Consider the following 7,340-nt stretch of genomic DNA (forward strand, 5'->3'; position numbering starts at 1 on the left):
CGTTTATGATTGTGGTTGCACTGACTGCGTCCTACTGAGTAGCTGTTATTAATAGTTTGAGCCTCTCATGTTGCTGAATAGCCAAAATATTCAAATAGCTTTTACAATCCTTTGCGTCTCACTGACAGTGGCCATCAAAAGTGAGCATTGTTATCTTTGGCATGGCAGAACTGTTGCTAAAGCTCTTGTTTTGGATCTTATTAGGCCTAATTTAGCATTAGAGTGCATGTAAAAATAGCTAGATAAGTGCATTAGTATGCTTCTACGGTGGCTGCTTGTTGCATGTTAGTGTGAAAGGACTAAACAGGACAAAAAACAAAGGAAATGATGGTACAACACTGTAACTTGTTGCCTCCTTGTGTGTGTTATCATTTGCTACTGAAGCTTTAAAGACAGTGGCGAGCGTGTGTACACTCTGTGGTATCTGGTTGCACATTTACCATTCCAATGCCTGCATGCACGCACGCATGCACGCACACACAAACACTCCTCCCAATCAAGCCCATTATTATCCCAGGCATGCTCCCGGCTCCCAAAATATCTGTCAGACAGCTGTCGGCACCTCTTGGCTTAGCAGCTGGAGGGGCTCTTGAAGTCATCCCTCTTATTCTTCTTCATGCCTGATAACATGCACAGTCTTCCCTTTAAATAGTCCAGGGACAAAATCCTTTCCTGCCACCGGCATGGACCTACCTCCCCTCTAACGGCCTCTGCTGAGCAGCCTACTGGCAATAAAAAAGCAGACAAATGGTGTGCATGAGGCGTGAAAATGAGCCACCAGGAAAAGCAAAGCGGGGAGGAAGGCCGAGGTGAACCCGCTCTCCAATTGCTATTAAAGTTAGGGCGTGACCCAGATGCTCATCTAATTATGAAACAATATGGCCGAACATGTGTTGATCCTCCATGAATCAACTGGTTAACATGGTGGATATGATTTGCAGCCATCGCTTTCTTCATTGGGAACAATCACCATCAGCCAATACAAGACTTCATTAAAACAAAGAGGTTTTCATTTCAAAAGCTTTTGATTAGTGAGGTTGTTGTTTGCGGGGTGGTGTGTGTGTGTGTGTGTGTGGGGGGGATACACTTGTACCCCATCATTCTGCGATGCGTGTCTAATGTTTCAGTTAGCTTTTTTAGCTACACAATATTAGAAACAGCTCTCGATGTGATGCAGCAAACATGCTGTGTGAATAAAATATCTCTGATTTTGAATGAACTCTTGTATTGTGCTAAGCAGTTACATTTGGATATCTTATACAGAATATTGTGAGGTCTTGTAAGGTTTTTTTTATTTCCTCCTTTGTAATGTTTTGTTGTGGGCCAGTTTATGTTTCGAATATGCCATAGATCAATAAAAAAAAATGTATTACGGGCCGCAAATGGTTTGCGGGGCCACACTTTAGACATCATGGCTCGAACCAATTAAATCAACATTCACAGATGCCAACCACAATATTCATTTTAGGCAATTTAGAATAGTCATTTCTGCTCCTCAATTTAGCCTAAAATGGCAAAGCTGCACAAAAAGCGACATATTTGTTCTTCGTGACCAAAAATGTTGCATTGAAAATGTCATTTTCGACACAACATTTATTGTAACATAAACACATGCAATCCTTTATGAGAATATTTCAGTTTGGACTACTGGCTTTCAATTTTTATTTCTTACACTTGTCCACCAGAGGGCACAAGGTTTTCCCATTTAAAGCATGCAGCAAAATTTCTTACCTTGTTACCGTTATAATTTAAACTTTTAAAATAAATGAGCTGTGCCTCATCCTACTCCCTTTTCAGACATGAGAAAACAATTTATGGAAGGACACCCACACCCACACCCACACTGTGGACACCCCATTTGGACACTAGTGCAAACTACAACCGCAATAACAACAACGGACGTGCCAATTCAAATGAAACCCTTTTTAAACCAACTCTTCCACTGGAGCTCATTGTTGCATTTTGCAATAACAACTCACGCAGGCCCCAGTAAGACTGCGTCCCATTGGCCAACGCACGGCCGCCTCCGAGACAACTTGATGTGCAGGTAAACCCCACCTAAATGCTTTAATCCGGCGTGCCACTATAATTTCTCTCTCCCATGAGCGTCGGCGGGGCCCGGGGCTTTGATGAAGACTTATTGAGTAGGCTCCTCTCTGGCGAGCCCTCCCCCCCCACCCCCTCGTTTAAATGGAGGCCCTCTAAACAGCCCTGTCTGAGGAATTTACAGCCCCGGCCCCGTCCAGGAGAGAGGGCAGCGGGGAGGGAGGCACACTGCAGCCTTGTCCCGACAGAGCCAAGAGGGAATGAACAGCTTCAGGCGAGGTGTGTGTGTGTGTGTGTGTGTGTGTTTTTCTTCTTCTGCTGTGCTCGTGTTCATGGGTGTACATCCAAGATGAATGAGTGAGTGGTTAGAGGAGGGCTCCAGCTCTGTAGGATCTCTGTAATTTCACTCTGCACGCCGTAATCACTTCCATGTGGGCCTGACAACACGGCAGCAGCGGGGGGGGTGTTAGGGGGGGCTCGCAGCAAAGGTGGGAGTCGAACACGAGGCCGGCGCACACAAACTTTCCTTAACAGCCTTCAATAAGCCGTAATGAGACACGCAATGCTATGCTATTGTAGCATATGAGAGTCATGTGCAAATTAGGTGGCAGTGCCCCGCCAGACACAGCAGATGGCGCTCTTTCATTACATTTTATAGTCAATACAGAGCAGGGATTCCATTACAAAATCCATCAATATGTCTTGTGTTGTCGATTTACAGCACCTGCAGAAAGTAAAGAAAATATGTTGTTGTCCGTGCCCGGTTTGCAGCTATTCCAGCTTTGTAGGATTTTATATGCAATACAGAGCAGTAATTCTATTGCAAAATCAACCAGCGTGTATAAACAAACTTGTGCTGATTTTGGACTAATGTCCAGCAAGGACACATTGCACCCACAGGAAGTCGAGAAAATATGTTCTTGTCCCGCTCCCTTTGCAGCAATTACAGCTTTCTGGTATTTTGTATATAATACAGAGTAGTGATTTTATTGTGAAATCCATTCATGTGTATTAATAAACTTGTCTCCCGTGCTGTTTCGGAGTAATTTCCAACATGGACACATTCCTCCTACAGGATGTAAAGCAAACATGGTATTTGTTTGCAGCTATAAAAGCTTTTTTTCTATTTTGTATTCAATACAGAGCAGTGATTATATTGTGTATTGTTAAACTAAGCTGTTTTTAGACAAAAATCTTGGGTCACACTCCCCCAAAAGGAATATGGTATTGCTCTCCCCCCCACATTACATCTTTTTTTCTATTTTATATTCAATACAAAGTGGTGAGCATAAAATCAACCAGTGTATGTAAATTACAGGAAGTGGTGAAAGTAAGGCAACTATAGTGTTGTCCCGCACCCTTCGCAGCTATAACAGCTTCCAGGAAGACCTCGTAGAAGTTTGTGGAGTGTGTCTGTGGGAATTTTTGTCCATTTGCGAGGTCAGGGGTCACCGACATTTGACTACAGACTTTGCTTTGAGCCCTGGGGACACAAAAGGGTCATCCCAAAACTGTTCCCACGTGCAGCGGTCCATAAAGTTTTGCTAAGATGAAGAATTACCAGCGTAGTATGGGGTCAAGTCCTACTCGTGATTGCTTCATTAATGGCTTTAGAGGCGTGTCCTTATACTTTTGTCCATATAAACACATGTTTCCAACTAAGGACTTTTTTTCCAAAGTAGGCGATTTTGAAGAAATTGGCAGAGCGGAGAGATGACTGCTAAAAAAGAATCGCTTCTAAGTTTATTCACAGGCCTGAAAGGGGACAGACAATGCTTATATTCGCATAGCGAATAGCACCCTCTGCTGGTATAATTTCTTTACTACAACATTAAAAACTGTTTTTGTGGGTTTCATATGCATGTTGTTTAAAATGGAAAAATATGATTATGTAATATATATAAAAATAAAATAAATATACATTTAAAAATTACATAAATAAATACAAAATATGGAAAAACTGTAAGACAGTAATATTTCTAAGAATAAAACAAATAAGCACCTAAATAAATACAGTTAACGTACAGTATAAACCATAAACATATACAAATATTTACAAAATAAATTCAACATAAATTAAATAATTAAATAAATAAATAAATAAATACAAATATGTAAAACAGTAATATTTATTTAAAAATATATACATATACATTTCAATAAATACATACATAAAATATAAATATAAAAAAATAAGACATATTTATCAAAAATAAGTCAAAATTTAAAATCAGATAAATAAAATTAATTTAAAAAACTGAAAAAAATACGACAGTAATTGTTTAATATATATTTTATACATATATATATATATATATATATATATGCAAAAAGTATTACTTAGAGTAGAAATAAAATACATCTAATACATAAATAATAAAAAAATACATCAGTTTTTGGGAATCTGACATTTTTTGTCATTAGGGAGATTTGTAAAGGTTGTTCTCGCTCTAAATTTGCTTCAACTTGACTCGTGTGTGTGTGTTTGTGTTAAAGTCATGCTGGGCAACAATGCACAACCAACAATTAAGCGTGTCTGCAGCCTGAGGCCATGCAGACGTTTTAGTCCTGGGAGCAGCTGTGGGTGAGGTCAGAGGTCAGTGGTTTCACAGCACCTTGCAAGCTTCGTCACGCCGCTGCTGAAAGTTGAGTGCAGGCATGATGACGGAGAAGATGACATAAGGGTTTGTTGGTGTGAAAGGCCACCATTTAAAAAGGTACATTTGCAGATGCCACGTCCTGCAAGGCAGTTGTAGTGCCACCCTGTGGGCGCTAGATGGCACTGCTGCTCTCGCTTCTATGTCTACATTGGCCCTACATAGTGTGACGTCACATTGTCGCTGTGCGGTCCAATGCATAATCGTTAAAGCTGGCTATAACGTGTTGCAATTCAAAAGTAACGCAGTCCGTACGCCATAAAATGATCATAAAAATGAGAAGAAAACTACCATTACTGCTTCATGACTTTGCAGCTGCAACAACTTCCTCAATCTTCTGATTAGAAAATAGATAATTAGAAGTCATCTTCTTCCCTTTTGCACAGTGACTAGTCATTTAATTATTTCTATACATATGCTGCATTCTTTCCTATCTGCAGGCCCCAACCGCCCCCCGACTCATGTTTACATTGGAGCAACATGGTGGATAGTTGCGGAGAAAAGAAATCATAGCAGTTATTTCGGGACGAGGCGCAGCATTCCATCAGGCCCGTCGAGGCGATGCGGAGGCGGTGGGAGAGTCCCTCCTGTTCCAGACTGTATTGGTCAAGAAGTGAAGCCCTGGAATGCGTTAAAAACAAACCATTATGCTGGCTGACCAGTCATTTATTAGTCCTATCAAGCAGTTGTTACCCCATAGGGAATAATGGAACTAGAAATAATCTGTTCCAGTGTCAAACTGGAACCACCATTTGCTAACTTGACAGGCAACTGTGAATATTAAGAGGTAAAAAAATAAAACAAGCTAATTGCCAGTAGTGTTGAGTGAAAACTGCACCGTCACTACCTTTTGTGTGCGTGTGTGTGTGTGTGTTATTGTCAGCTATGAGTCACAGCTAATGACAAAGTCCATTACAGTCAACATTTGTCTTTCTTGTTGCTAGTGCCCGGACACGCTGAGCTAAACAACAAATTATGTGACGCAATTTTAAAACACAAGCTGCCATGCGGAGCTTCATTTAACCTTTGGAATTTTGTTGGTGTTTTAGGATTTATGACCTCCGGTTGTGTTAGCGTGTTTTAGTTTTTCATATAATAAAAAACATTTCTTTTATTTTATACATTATTTAGATATTTTATGATGGTCGACTTTTGGGGTAAAAATGGAAAAATGTAAAGAAAAAAACAGTTACATTAAGAAAATGTTAAATGAAATTCAATATTTAGACAGTATTCTCTTCATTTTTAAATCACTTTATGACTTTATTGGTATGGTCAGCGTGGCCCTAATACTGTAATCATAGGCATTGCTGAAAGTATATTCATGTGAAAATTGTTCAGAAGTTACTATATTCATTTTTTTTAATTGTATTGAGCAATAAAAATAGTTAGTAGCAATAATAGTAGTACAGTATTGTGCAGTATTATGATCCTAATAGTTAAATACAGTATTTATAATATATAATATTAGTATATAGGATAGTATATTAGTATATTATAATATATTTTATTATTTTTATTATATTATAAACACAACAAGACCAATTTTAAAGTAATTATAACTATAACAGCATAAAAATAGTAATGGGGCAAAAATGTAAATTATTATTAGAAATACAGCAAGACAAATATAAAAGTAATTATAAATATAAAATATTTTTATTATTATAAGAAATACAACAAAACTATTAGAAAATGAATATAATAAATATAAATATAAAATTTTTTAAAAGTTATTTTTAGAAATACAACAAGAAACATTGGAAAGTAATTCTAAATATAAAAGGTATAAAGTAATAATGGAAAAAAAAACATAAAAATATATTGTTAGAAATACAAGACAATTTTGAAAGTATTTATAAATATGAAGGTATAAATATCCAATTCTGAGAACCACAATGCAAATTCAATCTGGATTTGATCCAGATTGTACATTTGCCAGCAATGTCACCGTAACATGACAAATCCCATTTAACATGTTCCAACTCTTCCAGTATCACAATCAAATCTCATCAGATCAGGTTGGAATTTGCTGCTCTTTTATGTTTTTATCCATCAATTCCCACACGTGAAGATGCCATCTTGTCTCACAAGTCAGGGCTGGCATTTTATTGCACTTTTGGACGACAAACTCGACAGAAAGATGTAACGTCGTCCGGTTCATCATTCGGTCCACATCGAATAAGACATCTTCTGCATGCAACACGAGACGAGGTGCTGACGCTTTATCTGATTTGAGGGCAAGTCTGTGGTTGTCAAATAGGTTTTTCAGCAGCTCACATTCAGCTTGCAAAACGGAGCATTAAAAGAAGAGCAGCGCTTCTTTTAAAGCGCCGTGCTGGTTTGCTGCTAGCAGCGTGACAATGATGCCTTTGTGTTCGCATGCTGGTGGTCACTGTGTGATGTGGGGATTAAGACCACACGCAAACCCGAAGCAGCCTTTGCAGTACAGGATCCAAATATCGATATTATTGATACCAGGGCACTATCGGATAGGCGAGATTGATGTTTTTCAGATCTGTTCTGTGTTTATTGTCACAAATATTTGTGGTTTTTTGTTGTTGTGTTCAAATATATTGCTGCTTCACAGTTTTCCAACAAATCTATTAATTGATAAATCACAATGTTTAGTGGCTG

Source organism: Dunckerocampus dactyliophorus, chromosome 18, assembly GCF_027744805.1.
Source record: "Dunckerocampus dactyliophorus isolate RoL2022-P2 chromosome 18, RoL_Ddac_1.1, whole genome shotgun sequence".
Classification (NCBI taxonomy): domain Eukaryota; kingdom Metazoa; phylum Chordata; class Actinopteri; order Syngnathiformes; family Syngnathidae; genus Dunckerocampus; species Dunckerocampus dactyliophorus.